The following is a 20899-nucleotide window of genomic DNA, read 5'->3' as shown; positions in this document are numbered from 1 at the left end:
AGTACCATAACTTCTTTAGGAGTAATTCATAATTCACCAAGTGAAATGCCTTTGAAAAATCTACAAATATACCTATTACGAAAGCTCTGTTATCAAACTGGGAGAGAATATATTCCGTTTGATGTAGAAGTGCTAGTTCAGTTGATTTATTTTTGCGAAAACCGAACTGACACGGAGTGAGCAAATTACATTGGTCAATAAATTTAGTGAACCTGGAGTGCATAACTTTTTCTAATGCTTTAGAAAAAACGGGAAGTATGGATACAGGTCTATAATTACCTAAGTCATTTTGGTCGCCCTTTTTAAATAAAACGGTTACTTTGGCGGTCTGCATTTTTTCTGGAAAGGAAGATGTAGTTAAGCAGAGCTTGAATATGTGCGTAACTGCGGGGGCTACAACATCAGCAAACATATTTTACTGGTCCTATCTGAAGGTCACCAATGTCTCGGCATCTGCTATTCTTTTGACCTAATAATACTGACACAACTTCCTCTCTTGTAACAGGTTCTAGAAACATTGTTTTATCGTTAAAGCAGTTTATGTACTCACATGCATCTGGACGCGATCCATAGGTTGGCATTTGCGTAAAATTCATTAAAAGCATTAGCCAACTCAGTTCCAGTTAAATCATTGTCATTAATCTTCAACCTTTGTACGCTGGCATGGGATTGGTTGCGTTGCAGCAAAGAGTTTAGACGGGACCAAAGTAGGTCATGACGACCCCTTTTAATGTCCAAAAATGCAGAGCAATATTCCTTTCGAGCGGATCGTAATTTCTTTGTTAATTTATTACGGAACTGCTTGAACGCCTTCAGATTATCAGCCGTGCGTGTCATCAGAAACGTTTTATATAACTTATCTTTCATTTTTATCTCTTGGCGCAAGACAGGAGTGATCCAAGGTTTACGACTCTTACGGGACCGCTGATATGTCTTATTGGGAAAGTGAAACTGGTAGATTTGTTTGAATATATCAAGGAATTGGTTATAAGCATCATTTGCATTATCCAGCTCAGCAATCTGCGTCCAGTCGACTTTGTTAAGGGCATTTCTGAAATCCTCCAGTGCAACGTCTGTTATACACTGGTAAGTGAAAGCTTCCGGTTGTTTTAAAGTTCGCGCTGACACCTCCATACAGAAATACACAGGCAGATGGTCGCTGATGGGGCACGATAATACACCTGCCTTAAGTTTCGGGTGGCATAAATTGGTGATGAACAAGTCTAAGGTGGATTGACTTTCAATAGTTATTCTCGTTGGGATTTCAATAACATTGGTGAAACTGTTTGAAGCCAACATAGTGCTAAATTCTCTAGTATGATAATTATCACTGCACATGTCGATGTTAAAGTCCCCTCCAGCAATAAGCAGGTATCCTCCGTCTGCTACAAACGATAAAAAGTGATCATAAAACTTCAAGAAAACGGCTATATCCCCATTGGGTGGGCGATAACAAACGGAATAGATAATTTTCCCCACAGACAGTGATATGACCTCGTAGTGCGGTGTGATCATACTGCATGTGTCAAGCATTTCACCATTTTCGTTCATATCCAGTAGAACTGCCACTCCCCCACCACGGCCAACAGATCTATTCAGGTAATACGTTTTATAGCTAGTCATTCTTAAAACATTATCTTCATTGGTGCTCCACGTTTCACTTAACATTATCGCAGTGGACTTGAATTCACCGAAAAATTCTTCTAAGGATTGTGTTTTATTCTTCACTGATCGTGCGTTGATGTGTACAGCTTTTAGCGATGCGGGCGAAAAACAGGAAAAAATACGGTTTAAGTCAGCAGAAAGATGGTATTGGTTTTGCATCTTTATTTCTCTTTACTTTATTTTCCTTTATCGATTCGGCAAGCACAGCACTCATTTCAACTGTTCTAGGTCATCTTCTCTTCTGATATGGATGGCATCCATCCCTGCACATTTGCGGACAAGGACTTTTCCATTTACATGCCATACATAAAGATAACCATTTCCTTTTGCCCAGTCCTTCACCCGAAGAAGCAGTTCTCTGTTGTACCAAGTAAGGTTTTCCTGGATGACGATAGGCGGATCATTCTTTTTTACTTTGTTCTTGGCTGAAAGCCAAGTGTCTCTTGTCGCTTGTCGGGTAAAACGAGCGATAATACCTGGGTTCTTATCTTTCCGGGCAGGCAATCTGTGTATCGTCTGAATATTTGTTGCTGTTAGAAGCGGTATTTCAAGCTTGGGGGCAAGACTGTTTAATACAGAAAGCAGATTTTCATCTGGTTGAAACGGGATACCGTGTATTTCTAGGTTAAGTTTTCTACTGCGGTGTTCGAGGTCATTAACATCTTGCTGCAGTTGTGCTTGCGCCGCCTGGGTCATATCGTCGTTCTCTTCTAATTCAGCTACTCTTTTTTTCAGAGCCCTGATTTCATTCTCTTGACGACAAACCTGTCTTTCGAAGTCATCAAATTTCATGGACATGTGTTGAACAGATTGTTCAATTTGATCCACTTTTTTGGTTAGTTCTGGCAAACTTTCCAGTTTTTCTAGGACAGCGGCAAGAGTCTTCCGAATATCAGGTTCAGAATCAGAGCCATTGTCCTCTTTGCCTGTTATAGGAGCCTTTCCTGCTCGGCATTTACAACAGCGCCACGTCTTTTTCGAATCAGAGGGCTTAGCTTGAAACGATTTCTCTTTTACCCCAGCACACTGGCCAAAATGGTATGCACAGTTACATTCCGTACAGATCACACGCGGGGCACTTTCTTGAATAGTTGATGCACAAGAAGAACATGTGCTGGACATAGTTTTTTTTTTCACGAGGTTTGACAGTTCAACGCAACACAAAGCATAACGTTACGATGAATAAGCTTCAAAAAAGGTGGCAGCAGCGGCAGGAATAAACTGCATACAGGTTTTGCGTAATATTGCACTAACCTGCGAAGACAGCAGTAGCTTTTTAGCGATGTAGTCGTGTCGCTGCTGCTGCTGCCAAGTGACCGCTGCCCCGATGTTCGCTCTTTTATCTAGTAGATGGTCCAGTGTACGTCTGCGCAGATTTTGCCAATACAGCGCCAAGTGTCCGATGACGCAGTTGGATGACGGTGGTCTCAGGTGGCCGCAAGTTCACAGCAGCGGGGACCGTTCGCAGTAGTACGCAGATTTACATCAGCAGGGGTGGTGTTCCTTGGACCCAGTCACAGGTGGATCCAGAGATCTGCGAAGACAGCAGTAGCTTTTTAGCGATGTAGTCGTGTCGCTGCCGCTGCTGCCAAGTGACCGCTGCCCCGATGTTCGCTCTTTTATCTAGTAGATTGTCCAGTGTACGTCTGCGCAGATTTTACCAGTACAGCGCCAAGTGTCCGATGACGCAGTTGGATGACGGTGGTCTCAGGTGGCCGCAAGTTCACAGCAACGGGGACCGTTCGCAGTAGTACGCAGATTCACATCAGCAGGGGTGGTGTTCCTTGGACCCAGTCACAGGTGCATCCAAAGATCTGCGAAGACAGCAGTAGCTTTTTAGCGATGTAGTCGTGTCGCTGCCGCTGCTGCCAAGTGACCGCTGCCCCGATGTTCGCTCTTTTATCTAGTAGATTGTCCAGTGTACGTCTGCGCAGATTTTGCCAGTACAGCGCCAAGTGTCCGATGACGCAGTTGGATGACGGTGGTCTCAGGTGGCCGCAAGTTCACAGCAACGGGGACCGTTCGCAGTAGTACGCAGATTTACATCAGCAGGGGTGGTGTTCCTTGGACCCAGTCACAGGTGGATCCAGAGATCTGCGAAGACAGCAGTAGCTTTTTAGCGATGTAGTCGTGTCGCTGCCGCTGCTGCCAAGTGACCGCTGCCCCGATGTTCGCTCTTTTATCTAGTAGATTGTCCAGTGTACGTCTGCGCAGATTTTACCAGTACAGCGCCAAGTGTCCGATGACGCAGTTGGATGACGGTGGTCTCAGGTGGCCGCAAGTTCACAGCAACGGGGACCGTTCGCAGTAGTACGCAGATTCACATCAGCAGGGGTGGTGTTCCTTGGACCCAGTCACAGGTGCATCCAAAGATCTGCGAAGACAGCAGTAGCTTTTAGCGATGTAGTCGTGTCGCTGCCGCTGCTGCCAAGTGACCGCTGCCCCGATGTTCGCTCTTTTATCTAGTAGATTGTCCAGTGTACGTCTGCGCAGATTTTGCCAGTACAGCGCCAAGTGTCCGATGACGCAGTTGGATGACGGTGGTCTCAGGTGGCCGCAAGTTCACAGCAACGGGGACCGTTCGCAGTAGTACGCAGATTCACATCAGCAGGGGTGGTGTTCCTTGGACCCAGTCACAGGTGCATCCAAAGATCTGCGAAGACAGCAGTAGCTTTTAGCGATGTAGTCGTGTCGCTGCCGCTGCTGCCAAGTGACCGCTGCCCCGATGTTCGCTCTTTTATCTAGTAGATTGTCCAGTGTACGTCTGCGCATATTTTGCCAGTACAGCGCCAAGTGTCCGATGACGCAGTTGGATGACGGTGGTCTCAGGTGGCCGCAAGTTCACAGCAGCGGGGACCGTTCGCAGTAGTACGCAGATTTACATCAGCAGGGGTGGTGTTCCTTGGACCCAGTCACAGGTGCATCCAAAGATCTGCGAAGACAGCAGTAGCTTTTTAGCGATGTAGTCGTGTCGCTGCCGCTGCTGCCAAGTGACCGCTGCCCCGATGTTCGCTCTTTTATCTAGTAGATGGTGCAGTGTACGTCTGCGCAGATTTTGCCAATACAGCGCCAAGTGTCCGATGACGCAGTTGGATGACGGTGGTCTCAGGTGGCCGCAAGTTCACAGCAGCGGGGACCGTTCGCAGTAGTACGCAGATTTACATCAGCAGGGGTGGTGTTCCTTGGACCCAGTCACAGGTGGATCCAGAGATCTGCGAAGACAGCAGTAGCTTTTTAGCGATGTAGTCGTGTCGCTGCCGCTGCTGCCAAGTGACCGCTGCCCCGATGTTCGCTCTTTTATCTAGTAGATTGTCCAGTGTACGTCTGCGCAGATTTTACCAGTACAGCGCCAAGTGTCCGATGACGCAGTTGGATGACGGTGGTCTCAGGTGGCCGCAAGTTCACAGCAACGGGGACCGTTCGCAGTAGTACGCAGATTCACATCAGCAGGGGTGGTGTTCCTTGGACCCAGTCACAGGTGCATCCAAAGATCTGCGAAGACAGCAGTAGCTTTTTAGCGATGTAGTCGTGTCGCTGCCGCTGCTGCCAAGTGACCGCTGCCCCGATGTTCGCTCTTTTATCTAGTAGATTGTCCAGTGTACGTCTGCGCAGATTTTGCCAGTACAGCGCCAAGTGTCCGATGACGCAGTTGGATGACGGTGGTCTCAGGTGGCCGCAAGTTCACAGCAACGGGGACCGTTCGCAGTAGTACGCAGATTTACATCAGCAGGGGTGGTGTTCCTTGGACCCAGTCACAGGTGGATCCAGAGATCTGCGAAGACAGCAGTAGCTTTTTAGCGATGTAGTCGTGTCGCTGCCGCTGCTGCCAAGTGACCGCTGCCCCGATGTTCGCTCTTTTATCTAGTAGATTGTCCAGTGTACGTCTGCGCAGATTTTACCAGTACAGCGCCAAGTGTCCGATGACGCAGTTGGATGACGGTGGTCTCAGGTGGCCGCAAGTTCACAGCAACGGGGACCGTTCGCAGTAGTACGCAGATTCACATCAGCAGGGGTGGTGTTCCTTGGACCCAGTCACAGGTGGATCCAGAGATCTGCGAAGACAGCAGTAGCTTTTAGCGATGTAGTCGTGTCGCTGCCGCTGCTGCCAAGTGACCGCTGCCCCGATGTTCGCTCTTTTATCTAGTAGATGGTCCTGTGTACGTCTGCGCATATTTTGCCAGTACAGCGCCAAGTGTCCGATGACGCAGTTGGATGACAATGGTCTCAGGTGGCCGCAAGTTCACAGCAACGGGGACCGTTCGCAGTAGTACGCAGATTCACATCAGCAGGGGTGGTGTTCCTTGGACCCAGTCACAGGTGCATCCAAAGATCTGCGAAGACAGCAGTAGCTTTTAGCGATGTAGTCGTGTCGCTGCCGCTGCTGCCAAGTGACCGCTGCCCCGATGTTCGCTCTTTTATCTAGTAGTTGGTCCAGTGTACGTCTGCGCAGATTTTGCCAGTACAGCGCCAAGTGTCCGATGACGAAGTTGGATGACGGTGGTCTCAGGTGGCCGCAAGTTCACAGCAGCGGGGACCGTTCGCAGTAGTACGCAGATTTACATCAGCAGGGGTGGTGTTCCTTGGACCCAGTCACAGGTGGATCCAGAGATCTGCGAAGACAGCAGTAGCTTTTTAGCGATGTAGTCGTGTCGCTGCCGCTGCTGCCAAGTGACCGCTGCCCCGATGTTCGCTCTTTTATCTAGTAGATTGTCCAGTGTACGTCTGCGCAGATTTTGCCAGTACAGCGCCAAGTGTCCGATGACGCAGTTGGATGACAATGGTCTCAGGTGGCTGCAAGTTCACAGCAACGGGGACCGTTCGCAGTAGTACGCAGATTCACATCAGCAGGGGTGGTGTTCCTTGGACCCAGTCACAGGTGGATCCAGAGATCTGCGAAGACAGCAGTAGCTTTTTAGCGATGTAGTCGTGTCGCTGCCGCTGCTGCCAAGTGACCGCTGCCCCGATGTTCGCTCTTTTATCTAGTAGATTGTCCAGTGTACGTCTGCGCATATTTTGCCAGTACAGCGCCAAGTGTCCGATGACGCAGTTGGATGACAATGGTCTCAGGTGGCCGCAAGTTCACAGCAACGGGGACCGTTCGCAGTAGTACGCAGATTCACATCAGCAGGGGTGGTGTTCCTTGGACCCAGTCACAGGTGGATCCAGAGATCTGCGAAGACAGCAGTAGCTTTTTAGCGATGTAGTCGTGTCGCTGCCGCTGCTGCCAAGTGACCGCTGCCCCGATGTTCGCTCTTTTATCTAGTAGATGGTCCAGTGTACGTCTGCGCATATTTTGCCAGTACAGCGCCAAGTGTCCGATGACGCAGTTGGATGACAATGGTCTCAGGTGGCCGCAAGTTCACAGCAACGGGGACCGTTCGCAGTAGTACGCAGATTCACATCAGCAGGGGTGGTGTTCCTTGGACCCAGTCACAGGTGGATCCAGAGATCTGCGAAGACAGCAGTAGCTTTTTTGCGATGTAGTCGTGTCGCTGCCGCTGCTGCCAAGTGACCGCTGCCCCGATGTTCGCTCTTTTATCTAGTAGATGGTCCAGTGTACGTCTGCGCATATTTTGCCAGTACAGCGCCAAGTGTCCGATGACGCAGTTGGATGACAATGGTCTCAGGTGGCCGCAAGTTCACAGCAACGGGGACCGTTCGCAGTAGTACGCAGATTCACATCAGCAGGGGTGGTGTTCCTTGGACCCAGTCACAGGTGGATCCAGAGATCTGCGAAGACAGCAGTAGCTTTTTAGCGATGTAGTCGTGTCGCTGCCGCTGCTGCCAAGTGACCGCTGCCCCGATGTTCGCTCTTTTATCTAGTAGATGGTCCAGTGTACGTCTGCGCATATTTTGCCAGTACAGCGCCAAGTGTCCGATGACGCAGTTGGATGACAATGGTCTCAGGTGGCCGCAAGTTCACAGCAACGGGGACCGTTCGCAGTACGCAGATTCACATCAGCAGGGGTGGTGTTCCTTGGACCCAGTCACAGGTGCATCCAAAGATCTGCGAAGACAGCAGTAGCTTTTAGCGATGTAGTCGTGTCGCTGCCGCTGCTGCCAAGTGACCGCTGCCCCGATGTTCGCTCTTTTATCTAGTAGATGGTCCAGTGTACGTCTGCGCAGATTTTGCCAGTACAGCGCCAAGTGTCCGATGACGCAGTTGGATGACGGTGGTCTCAGGTGGCCGCAAGTTCACAGCAGCGGGGACCGTTCGCAGTAGTACGCAGATTTACATCAGCAGGGGTGGTGTTCCTTGGACCCAGTCACAGGTGGATCCAGAGATCTGCGAAGACAGCAGTAGCTTTTTAGCGATGTAGTCGTGTCGCTGCCGCTGCTGCCAAGTGACCGCTGCCCCGATGTTCGCTCTTTTATCTAGTAGATTGTCCAGTGTACGTCTGCGCAGATTTTGCCAGTACAGCGCCAAGTGTCCGATGACGCAGTTGGATGACAATGGTCTCAGGTGGCCGCAAGTTCACAGCAACGGGGACCGTTCGCAGTAGTACGCAGATTCACATCAGCAGGGGTGGTGTTCCTTGGACCCAGTCACAGGTGGATCCAGAGATCTGCGAAGACAGCAGTAGCTTTTTAGCGATGTAGTCGTGTCGCTGCCGCTGCTGCCAAGTGACCGCTGCCCCGATGTTCGCTCTTTTATCTAGTAGATGGTCCAGTGTACGTCTGCGCATATTTTGCCAGTACAGCGCCAAGTGTCCGATGACGCAGTTGGATGACGGTGGTCTCAGGTGGCCGCAAGTTCACAGCAGCGGGGACCGTTCGCAGTAGTACGCAGATTTACATCAGCAGGGGTGGTGTTCCTTGGACCCAGTCACAGGTGGATCCAGAGATCTGCGAAGACAGCAGTAGCTTTTTAGCGATGTAGTCGTGTCGCTGCCGCTGCTGCCAAGTGACCGCTGCCCCGATGTTCGCTCTTTTATCTAGTAGATTGTCCAGTGTACGTCTGCGCAGATTTTACCAGTACAGCGCCAAGTGTCCGATGACGCAGTTGGATGACGGTGGTCTCAGGTGGCCGCAAGTTCACAGCAACGGGGACCGTTCGCAGTAGTACGCAGATTCACATCAGCAGGGGTGGTGTTCCTTGGACCCAGTCACAGGTGGATCCAGAGATCTGCGAAGACAGCAGTAGCTTTTTAGCGATGTAGTCGTGTCGCTGCCGCTGCTGCCAAGTGACCGCTGCCCCGATGTTCGCTCTTTTATCTAGTAGATGGTCCAGTGTACGTCTGCGCATATTTTGCCAGTACAGCGCCAAGTGTCCGATGACGCAGTTGGATGACGGTGGTCTCAGGTGGCCGCATGTTCACAGCAGCGGGGACCGTTCGCAGTAGTACGCAGATTTACATCAGCAGGGGTGGTGTTCCTTGGACCCAGTCACAGGTGGATCCAGAGATCTGCGAAGACAGCAGTAGCTTTTTAGCGATGTAGTCGTGTCGCTGCCGCTGCTGCCAAGTGACCGCTGCCCCGATGTTCGCTCTTTTATCTAGTAGATTGTCCAGTGTACGTCTGCGCAGATTTTACCAGTACAGCGCCAAGTGTCCGATGACGCAGTTGGATGACGGTGGTCTCAGGTGGCCGCAAGTTCACAGCAACGGGGACCGTTCGCAGTAGTACGCAGATTTACATCAGCAGGGGTGGTGTTCCTTGGACCCAGTCACAGGTGGATCCAGAGATCTGCGAAGACAGCAGTAGCTTTTTAGCGATGTAGTCGTGTCGCTGCCGCTGCTGCCAAGTGACCGCTGCCCCGATGTTCGCTCTTTTATCTAGTAGATTGTCCAGTGTACGTCTGCGCAGATTTTACCAGTACAGCGCCAAGTGTCCGATGACGCAGTTGGATGACGGTGGTCTCAGGTGGCCGCAAGTTCACAGCAGCGGGGACCGTTCGCAGTAGTACGCAGATTTACATCAGCAGGGGTGGTGTTCCTTGGACCCAGTCACAGGTGGATCCAGAGATCTGCGAAGACAGCAGTAGCTTTTTAGCGATGTAGTCGTGTCGCTGCCGCTGCTGCCAAGTGACCGCTGCCCCGATGTTCGCTCTTTTATCTAGTAGATTGTCCAGTGTACGTCTGCGCAGATTTTACCAGTACAGCGCCAAGTGTCCGATGACGCAGTTGGATGACGGTGGTCTCAGGTGGCCGCAAGTTCACAGCAGCGGGGACCGTTCGCAGTAGTACGCAGATTTACATCAGCAGGGGTGGTGTTCCTTGGACCCAGTCACAGGTTGATCCAGAGATCTGCGAAGACAGCAGTAGCGTTTTAGCGATGTAGTCGTGTCGCTGCCGCTGCTGCCAAGTGACCGCTGCCCCGATGTTCGCTCTTTTATCTAGTAGATGGTCCAGTGTACGTCTGCGCAGATTTTGCCAATACAGCGCCAAGTGTCCGATGACGCAGTTGGATGACAATGGTCTCAGGTGGCCGCAAGTTCACAGCAACGGGGACCGTTCGCAGTAGTACGCAGATTCACATCAGCAGGGGTGGTGTTCCTTGGACCCAGTCACAGGTGCATCCAAAGATCTGCGAAGACAGCAGTAGCTTTTAGCGATGTAGTCGTGTCGCTGCCGCTGCTGCCAAGTGACCGCTGCCCCGATGTTCGCTCTTTTATCTAGTAGATGGTCCAGTGTACGTCTGCGCAGATTTTGCCAATACAGCGCCAAGTGTCCGATGACGCAGTTGGATGACAATGGTCTCAGGTGGCCGCAAGTTCACAGCAACGGGGACCGTTCGCAGTAGTACGCAGATTCACATCAGCAGGGGTGGTGTTCCTTGGACCCAGTCACAGGTGCATCCAAAGATCTGCGAAGACAGCAGTAGCTTTTAGCGATGTAGTCGTGTCGCTGCCGCTGCTGCCAAGTGACCGCTGCCCCGATGTTCGCTCTTTTATCTAGTAGATGGTCCAGTGTACGTCTGCGCATATTTTGCCAGTACAGCGCCAAGTGTCCGATGACGCAGTTGGATGACGGTGGTCTCAGGTGGCCGCAAGTTCACAGCAACGGGGACCGTTCGCAGTAGTACGCAGATTCACATCAGCAGGGGTGGTGTTCCTTGGACCCAGTCACAGGTGCATCCAAAGATCTGCGAAGACAGCAGTAGCTTTTAGCGATGTAGTCGTGTCGCTGCCGCTGCTGCCAAGTGACCGCTGCCCCGATGTTCGCTCTTTTATCTAGTAGATTGTCCAGTGTACGTCTGCACAGATTTTGCCAATACAGCGCCAAGTGTCCGATGACGCAGTTGGATGACAATGGTCTCAGGTGGCCGCAAGTTCACAGCAACGGGGACCGTTCGCAGTAGTACGCAGATTCACATCAGCAGGGGTGGTGTTCCTTGGACCCAGTCACAGGTGCATCCAAAGATCTGCGAAGACAGCAGTAGCTTTTAGCGATGTAGTCGTGTCGCTGCCGCTGCTGCCAAGTGACCGCTGCCCCGATGTTCGCTCTTTTATCTAGTAGATGGTCCAGTGTACGTCTGCGCAGATTTTGCCAATACAGCGCCAAGTGTCCGATGACGCAGTTGGATGACAATGGTCTCAGGTGGCCGCAAGTTCACAGCAACGGGGACCGTTCGCAGTAGTACGCAGATTCACAACAGCAGGGGTGGTGTTCCTTGGACCCAGTCACAGGTGCATCCAAAGATCTGCGAAGACAGCAGTAGCTTTTAGCGATGTAGTCGTGTCGCTGCCGCTGCTGCCAAGTGACCGCTGCCCCGATGTTCGCTCTTTTATCTAGTAGATGGTCCAGTGTACGTCTGCGCAGATTTTGCCAATACAGCGCCAAGTGTCCGATGACGCAGTTGGATGACAATGGTCTCAGGTGGCCGCAAGTTCACAGCAACGGGGACCGTTCGCAGTAGTACGCAGATTCACATCAGCAGGGGTGGTGTTCCTTGGACCCAGTCACAGGTGCATCCAAAGATCTGCGAAGACAGCAGTAGCTTTTAGCGATGTAGTCGTGTCGCTGCCGCTGCTGCCATGTGACCGCTGCCCCGATGTTCGCTCTTTTATCTAGTAGATTGTCCAGTGTACGTCTGCGCAGATTTTACCAGTACAGCGCCAAGTGTCCGATGACGCAGTTGGATGACGGTGGTCTCAGGTGGCCGCAAGTTCACAGCAACGGGGACCGTTCGCAGTAGTACGCAGATTCACATCAGCAGGGGTGGTGTTCCTTGGACCCAGTCACAGGTGCATCCAAAGATCTGCGAAGACAGCAGTAGCTTTTAGCGATGTAGTCGTGTCGCTGCCGCTGCTGCCAAGTGACCGCTGCCCCGATGTTCGCTCTTTTATCTAGTAGATTGTCCAGTGTACGTCTGCGCAGATTTTGCCAATACAGCGCCAAGTGTCCGATGACGCAGTTGGATGACAATGGTCTCAGGTGGCCGCAAGTTCACAGCAACGGGGACCGTTCGCAGTAGTACGCAGATTCACATCAGCAGGGGTGGTGTTCCTTGGACCCAGTCACAGGTGCATCCAAAGATCTGCGAAGACAGCAGTAGCTTTTAGCGATGTAGTCGTGTCGCTGCCGCTGCTGCCAAGTGACCGCTGCCCCGATGTTCGCTCTTTTATCTAGTAGATGGTCCAGTGTACGTCTGCGCATATTTTGCCAGTACAGCGCCAAGTGTCCGATGACGCAGTTGGATGACGGTGGTCTCAGGTGGCCGCAAGTTCACAGCAGCGGGGACCGTTCGCAGTAGTACGCAGATTTACATCAGCAGGGGTGGTGTTCCTTGGACCCAGTCACAGGTGCATCCAAAGATCTGCGAAGACAGCAGTAGCTTTTAGCGATGTAGTCGTGTCGCTGCCGCTGCTGCCAAGTGACCGCTGCCCCGATGTTCGCTCTTTTATCTAGTAGATTGTCCAGTGTACGTCTGCGCAGATTTTGCCAATACAGCGCCAAGTGTCCGATGACGCAGTTGGATGACAATGGTCTCAGGTGGCCGCAAGTTCACAGCAACGGGGACCGTTCGCAGTAGTACGCAGATTCACATCAGCAGGGGTGGTGTTCCTTGGACCCAGTCACAGGTGGATCCAGAGATCTGCGAAGACAGCAGTAGCTTTTAGCGATGTAGTCGTGTCGCTGCCGCTGCTGCCAAGTGACCGCTGCCCCGATGTTCGCTCTTTTATCTAGTAGATGGTCCAGTGTACGTCTGCGCATATTTTGCCAGTACAGCGCCAAGTGTCCGATGACGCAGTTGGATGACGGTGGTCTCAGGTGGCCGCAAGTTCACAGCAGCGGGGACCGTTCGCAGTAGTACGCAGATTTACATCAGCAGGGGTGGTGTTCCTTGGACCCAGTCACAGGTGCATCCAAAGATCTGCGAAGACAGCAGTAGCTTTTAGCGATGTAGTCGTGTCGCTGCCGCTGCTGCCAAGTGACCGCTGCCCCGATGTTCGCTCTTTTATCTAGTAGATTGTCCAGTGTACGTCTGCACATATTTTGCCAGTACAGCGCCAAGTGTCCGATGACGCAGTTGGATGACGGTGGTCTCAGGTGGCCGCAAGTTCACAGCAGCGGGGACCGTTCGCAGTAGTACGCAGATTTACATCAGCAGGGGTGGTGTTCCTTGGACCCAGTCACAGGTGGATCCAGAGATCTGCGAAGACAGCAGTAGCTTTTTAGCGATGTAGTCGTGTCGCTGCCGCTGCTGCCAAGTGACCGCTGCCCCGATGTTCGCTCTTTTATCTAGTAGATTGTCCAGTGTACGTCTGCGCAGATTTTGCCAGTACAGCGCCAAGTGTCCGATGACGCAGTTGGATGACGGTGGTCTCAGGTGGCCGCAAGTTCACAGCAACGGGGACCGTTCGCAGTAGTACGCAGATTCACATCAGCAGGGGTGGTGTTCCTTGGACCCAGTCACAGGTGCATCCAAAGATCTGCGAAGACAGCAGTAGCTTTTAGCGATGTAGTCGTGTCGCTGCCGCTGCTGCCAAGTGACCGCTGCCCCGATGTTCGCTCTTTTATCTAGTAGATGGTCCAGTGTACGTCTGCACATATTTTGCCAGTACAGCGCCAAGTGTCCGATGACGCAGTTGGATGACGGTGGTCTCAGGTGGCCGCAAGTTCACAGCAGCGGGGACCGTTCGCAGTAGTACGCAGATTTACATCAGCAGGGGTGGTGTTCCTTGGACCCAGTCACAGGTGGATCCAGAGATCTGCGAAGACAGCAGTAGCTTTTTAGCGATGTAGTCGTGTCGCTGCCGCTGCTGCCAAGTGACCGCTGCCCCGATGTTCGCTCTTTTATCTAGTAGATTGTCCAGTGTACGTCTGCGCAGATTTTGCCAGTACAGCGCCAAGTGTCCGATGACGCAGTTGGATGACGGTGGTCTCAGGTGGCCGCAAGTTCACAGCAACGGGGACCGTTCGCAGTAGTACGCAGATTCACATCAGCAGGGGTGGTGTTCCTTGGACCCAGTCACAGGTGCATCCAAAGATCTGCGAAGACAGCAGTAGCTTTTAGCGATGTAGTCGTGTCGCTGCCGCTGCTGCCAAGTGACCGCTGCCCCGATGTTCGCTCTTTTATCTAGTAGATGGTCCAGTGTACGTCTGCACATATTTTGCCAGTACAGCGCCAAGTGTCCGATGACGCAGTTGGATGACGGTGGTCTCAGGTGGCCGCAAGTTCACAGCAACGGGGACCGTTCGCAGTAGTACGCAGATTCACATCAGCAGGGGTGGTGTTCCTTGGACCCAGTCACAGGTGCATCCAAAGATCTGCGAAGACAGCAGTAGCTTTTAGCGATGTAGTCGTGTCGCTGCCGCTGCTGCCAAGTGACCGCTGCCCCGATGTTCGCTCTTTTATCTAGTAGATGGTCCAGTGTACGTCTGCGCATATTTTGCCAGTACAGCGCCAAGTGTCCGATGACGCAGTTGGATGACGGTGGTCTCAGGTGGCCGCAAGTTCACAGCAGCGGGGACCGTTCGCAGTAGTACGCAGATTCACATCAGCAGGGCTGGTGTTCCTTGGACCCAGTCACAGGTGCATCCAAAGATCTGCGAAGACAGCAGTAGCTTTTTAGCGATGTAGTCGTGTCGCTGCCGCTGCTGCCAAGTGACCGCTGCCCCGATGTTCGCTCTTTTATCTAGTAGATGGTCCAGTGTACGTCTGCGCATATTTTGCCAGTACAGCGCCAAGTGTCCGATGACGCAGTTGGATGACGGTGGTCTCAGGTGGCCGCAAGTTCACAGCAACGGGGACCGTTCGCAGTAGTACGCAGATTCACATCAGCAGGGCTGGTGTTCCTTGGACCCAGTCACAGGTGCATCCAAAGATCTGCGAAGACAGCAGTAGCTTTTAGCGATGTAGTCGTGTCGCTGCCGCTGCTGCCAAGTGACCGCTGCCCCGATGTTCGCTCTTTTATCTAGTAGATGGTCCAGTGTACGTCTGCGCAGATTTTGCCAGTACAGCGCCAAGTGTCCGATGACGCAGTTGGATGACAATGGTCTCAGGTGGCCGCAAGTTCACAGCAACGGGGACCGTTCGCAGTAGTACGCAGATTCACATCAGCAGGGGTGGTGTTCCTTGGACCCAGTCACAGGTGCATCCAAAGATCTGCGAAGACAGCAGTAGCTTTTAGCGATGTAGTCGTGTCGCTGCCGCTGCTGCCAAGTGACCGCTGCCCCGATGTTCGCTCTTTTATCTAGTAGATGGTCCAGTGTACGTCTGCGCAGATTTTTCCAGTACAGCGCCAAGTGTCCGATGACGCAGTTGGATGACAATGGTCTCAGGTGGCCGCAAGTTCACAGCAACGGGGACCGTTCGCAGTAGTACGCAGATTCACATCAGCAGGGGTGGTGTTCCTTGGACCCAGTCACAGGTGCATCCAAAGATCTGCGAAGACAGCAGTAGCTTTTAGCGATGTAGTCGTGTCGCTGCCGCTGCTGCCAAGTGACCGCTGCCCCGATGTTCGCTCTTTTATCTAGTAGATGGTCCAGTGTACGTCTGCGCAGATTTTGCCAGTACAGCGCCAAGTGTCCGATGACGCAGTTGGATGACGGTGGTCTCAGGTGGCCGCAAGTTCACAGCAGCGGGGACCGTTCGCAGTAGTACGCAGATTCACATCAGCAGGGGTGGTGTTCCTTGGACCCAGTCACAGGTGCATCCAAAGATCTGCGAAGACAGCAGTAGCTTTTAGCGATGTAGTCGTGTCGCTGCCGCTGCTGCCAAGTGACCGCTGCCCCGATGTTCGCTCTTTTATCTAGTAGATGGTCCAGTGTACGTCTGCGCATATTTTGCCAGTACAGCGCCAAGTGTCCGATGACGCAGTTGGATGACGGTGGTCTCAGGTGGCCGCAAGTTCACAGCAACGGGGACCGTTCGCAGTAGTACGCAGATTAACATCAGCAGGGGTGGTGTTCCTTGGACCCAGTCACAGGTGCATCCAAAGATCTGCGAAGACAGCAGTAGCTTTTAGCGATGTAGTCGTGTCGCTGCCGCTGCTGCCAAGTGACCGCTGCCCCGATGTTCGCTCTTTTATCTAGTAGATGGTCCAGTGTACGTCTGCGCATATTTTGCCAGTACAGCGCCAAGTGTCCGATGACGCAGTTGGATGACGGTGGTCTCAGGTGGCCGCAAGTTCACAGCAACGGGGACCGTTCGCAGTAGTACGCAGATTCACATCAGCAGGGCTGGTGTTCCTTGGACCCAGTCACAGGTGCATCCAAAGATCTGCGAAGACAGCAGTAGCTTTTAGCGATGTAGTCGTGTCGCTGCCGCTGCTGCCAAGTGACCGCTGCCCCGATGTTCGCTCTTTTATCTAGTAGATGGTCCAGTGTACGTCTGCGCAGATTTTGCCAGTACAGCGCCAAGTGTCCGATGACGCAGTTGGATGACAATGGTCTCAGGTGGCCGCAAGTTCACAGCAACGGGGACCGTTCGCAGTAGTACGCAGATTCACATCAGCAGGGGTGGTGTTCCTTGGACCCAGTCACAGGTGCATCCAAAGATCTGCGAAGACAGCAGTAGCTTTTAGCGATGTAGTCGTGTCGCTGCCGCTGCTGCCAAGTGACCGCTGCCCCGATGTTCGCTCTTTTATCTAGTAGATGGTCCAGTGTACGTCTGCGCAGATTTTGCCAGTACAGCGCCAAGTGTCCGATGACGCAGTTGGATGACGGTGGTCTCAGGTGGCCGCAAGTTCACAGCAACGGGGACCGTTCGCAGTAGTACGCAGATTCACATCAGCAGGGGTGGTGTTCCTTGGACCCAGTCACAGGTGCATCCAAAGATCTGCGAAGACAGCAGTAGCTTTTTAGCGATGTAGTCGTGTCGCTGCCGCTGCTGCCAAGTGACCGCTGCCCCGATGTTCGCTCTTTTATCTAGTAGATGGTCCAGTGTACGTCTGCGCAGATTTTGCCAGTACAGCGCCAAGTGTCCGATGACGCAGTTGGATGACGGTGGTCTCAGGTGGCCGCAAGTTCACAGCAACGGGGACCGTTCGCAGTAGTACGCAGATTCACATCAGCAGGGGTGGTGTTCCTTGGACCCAGTCACAGGTGCATCCAAAGATCTGCGAAGACAGCAGTAGCTTTTAGCGATGTAGTCGTGTCGCTGCCGCTGCTGCCAAGTGACCGCTGCCCCGATGTTCGCTCTTTTATCTAGTAGATGGTCCAGTGTACGTCTGCGCAGATTTTGCCAGTACAGCGCCAAGTGTCCGATGACGCAGTTGGATGACGGTGGTCTCAGGTGGCCGCAAGTTCACAGCAGCGGGGACCGTTCGCAGTAGTACGCAGATTCACATCAGCAGGGGTGGTGTTCCTTGGACCCAGTCACAGGTGCATCCAAAGATCTGCGAAGACAGCAGTAGCTTTTAGCGATGTAGTCGTGTCGCTGCCGCTGCTGCCAAGTGACCGCTGCCCCGATGTTCGCTCTTTTATCTAGTAGATGGTCCAGTGTACGTCTGCGCATATTTTGCCAGTACAGCGCCAAGTGTCCGATGACGCAGTTGGATGACGGTGGTCTCAGGTGGCCGCAAGTTCACAGCAACGGGGACCGTTCGCAGTAGTACGCAGATTCACATCAGCAGGGGTGGTGTTCCTTGGACCCAGTCACAGGTGCATCCAAAGATCTGCGAAGACAGCAGTAGCTTTTAGCGATGTAGTCGTGTCGCTGCCGCTGCTGCCAAGTGACCGCTGCCCCGATGTTCGCTCTTTTATCTAGTAGATGGTCCAGTGTACGTCTGCGCATATTTTGCCAGTACAGCGCCAAGTGTCCGATGACGCAGTTGGATGACGGTGGTCTCAGGTGGCCGCAAGTTCACAGCAACGGGGACCGTTCGCAGTAGTACGCAGATTCACATCAGCAGGGCTGGTGTTCCTTGGACCCAGTCACAGGTGCATCCAAAGATCTGCGAAGACAGCAGTAGCTTTTAGCGATGTAGTCGTGTCGCTGCCGCTGCTGCGAAGTGACCGCTGCCCCGATGTTCGCTCTTTTATCTAGTAGATGGTCCAGTGTACGTCTGCGCAGATTTTGCCAGTACAGCGCCAAGTGTCCGATGACGCAGTTGGATGACGGTGGTCTCAGGTGGCCGCAAGTTCACAGCAGCGGGGACCGTTCGCAGTAGTACGCAGATTCACATCAGCAGGGCTGGTGTTCCTTGGACCCAGTCACAGGTGCATCCAAAGATCTGCGAAGACAGCAGTAGCTTTTTAGCGATGTAGTCGTGTCGCTGCCGCTGCTGCCAAGGAGGAATCAGGAGGGAGTACAAGGAGGAATCAAGGAGAAAGTACATGAAGAAAAGAAGAAAGACGTGCCGTGACGAGATTCACACGAGATTGCTTTTTAGTTCTACCATTTCACGGGAACAATCGGCCTGTAAACCTAATAGCACGATACAAAATCTGAGGACACGGTCCCGCAGAAATGAGAATGAAAATGCGTTTGTAGACGCACCGACACGTTTACAATATTACTAATTGTTGATATCTGCGTAAAAAGAAATCTACCTAGCTTATTTAGCGTTCATGTAAAATCACCAAAATAGCATGACGTGCCTGAAGTGACAAGGCATTGCGGTGCTAATAATTTAGTGACTTCAATGCGACATTCCTGATGCACACAAACTTCTTTAATCAAAATTGCCGTTTGGGCGAGTTGGTGTGACATGATTCGAAAAAACCAGCGCGGAAACAGACAGGGACACGAGAAGAAAAAACACTGACGATAGGACGAGCGCTGTCCTGTCGTCAGTGTTTTTTCTTCTCGTGTCCCTGTCTGTTTCCGCGCTGGTCTTTTCGAAACTTCTTTAATTGCATAAAATCGAGTATCGGAAATATAAATGCGCGGGTATCAGTTATTTTGATTACGTGGCATGAAAGCGAACGTGAGAACGGATACGAAGTAATTCAATGTGACTATATTTTTGGCCAGAGCCGTGAGCCTTTCGTCGCCGACAAATATTGAACAGCCGCTGGTGCGCCAGATCTCTTCGTCTGATTTTGTATTTTTATTTTCTTTTAACATATTTTTAATGTTCTAATAATTTTAGTTCCAAGCAAATCTCCACAGTACCTAACAAAGTGACAGGTTAAGAATGATATGCATTGCAAAGCAGGCTGCTCATTTCACTGCTTGACGCCTGCTAGGAAACCAAACCACACTGCAGAATTAAAGCTTAGGAGTTCCGTGGCAGGGTAAATGACAAGACCAGAAAAGTGTTGATATGTCCGGAACCACACGTTTCCTTGTCCGTGGTGTTGCAGTGCCTTAGACAATGCGTAGAGCTATGAGCATCGGACATATTCATCTTAGCGTCTCTCGTACAGTCTCCGTCGTTTGGCAGGCGGCTCGATGTTGTCCTCGCAAGATTCGGGAAGTGCAGCGATAATCACATCCAACACCAGATCTATGTGGTCATCCACCAGTGCGCACCATCCGTCCGTTTTCATCCCTTCGCACAGGTTGGCACAAATAAAATTCAGGGAGTAATGACACAGAATGGTAGCGTTGAGCTTGTCGCCGACTATGAGACTGAACGCCGCACTCTCGAAGCTGAGGTTTCGAATGAGGGCGTCTTCACACTCGTCCCGCAGAGTCTGCAAGCCGTACTTGTCAGCCGCCACCTTGAGGGCGTGCGCCATGTTGTCGAGGTTCGGTGAACGTCCAGTGTAGATGAAGCGGAGCATTTCTCCAAACACTTCGTACTCGATGTCTGTCACGAAGACTTGCCCTTGCAGGTTCTCGAGCATGTCGTGCTGGAACATGGTTCGAAAAACTGGTGACCGGGACGCCAGTATCGCCTTCTGCGCACCATACCTGCCGTCGCCCACATTTACAGTGACGTCGGCAACGCTGCCACTGTCCAGGAGCCAGCCCAAGTCTTCCGAGAGACGGCAGTCTGTGACACTCACAGTGGTCCTGTATCGTTCTGTGTGCTCGTTGGAGCAGTCAACGAAAGTCAGATCGCAGCGTATTGTAAGCGAGTCTCCAGGCATAAGCTGCGCAGCTTCGCTTTTCAGAGCGCTTCTGGTTATGGTACCCAGAAATCCACTGCTTGCTAGCCCGTCGGTGAACGTTAGCACAGTCGCGGTGCTCTTGAGAGCATCATTGTTCTTCACGTCGACGACACAGAACGTTGCTTCTGCAGTCACGTTTTGGCTATCCTCGTGGTGGAGAAAAAAGACAAGAACTGGCCCTCACGGTCATCGTCGTTGCTATCTTCACCAGTGCGGAAGGCCAGGTACCAAGAACCGTGCGACTGAAATTTTGAGCTAGCTATTTCTTGTCCGAGACGCCCCCAGCAGAAGGAGACATTCTCGATTAGCCATATAGAGGAAGCCTTCGCGGTTCTGCTCGTGGGGATGGAGTCGTCTTCAGGCAGTTTCATGGCGCCCATCTTAGAAGGCTGCGCGTGTTAAAAGTCTACGCTCACTAAGGAGCTTGGGGATAAGGAGCCTTAGGCCTTGCAGGATAAGGAGCTCTCAACCGTGTCGCAAGGACCGAGGCTTGCTGTCTCGGAGGTCCCAGTACTGCGGCCGAAAAGGAAGGAAGGAAGGAAGGCCTCAGACGTTGCTGGCACATACCCACTACGGGGGAGTGGCCAAGGCTCAGGCGGTTAATTACTGGATACAGGAAAGTTTTGACGGGAAGAGCAGTGGAAATAGTATGTAGTCTGATAGATTGGAAGAGGGAAGGAAAGTGGTCCAGTTAACTTGGAGATCGAAGACGGGACAATTGCTTAATGTGCATAATATACACAATGGCTGTAATGTTGCAATGTCTTACTGACTAAGAGCGGGAA

At 52.2% G+C, this 20899-nt stretch overlaps 1 pseudogene; it reads right to left on the bottom strand.

Moving 5' to 3' along the window:
* Nucleotides 1-19406: 19406 nt before the first annotated feature.
* On the bottom strand, nt 19407-20093 carry LOC144102742 (speckle-type POZ protein pseudogene; annotated as a pseudogene).
* Between the last annotated feature and the right edge of the window lie 806 nt (nt 20094-20899).

Source organism: Amblyomma americanum, chromosome 8 (genome assembly GCF_052857255.1).
Source record: "Amblyomma americanum isolate KBUSLIRL-KWMA chromosome 8, ASM5285725v1, whole genome shotgun sequence".
NCBI lineage: Eukaryota > Metazoa > Arthropoda > Arachnida > Ixodida > Ixodidae > Amblyomma > Amblyomma americanum.
The sequence above is the reverse complement of the archived record's forward strand: the minus strand, read 5'-3'. Positions and strand labels throughout refer to the sequence as shown.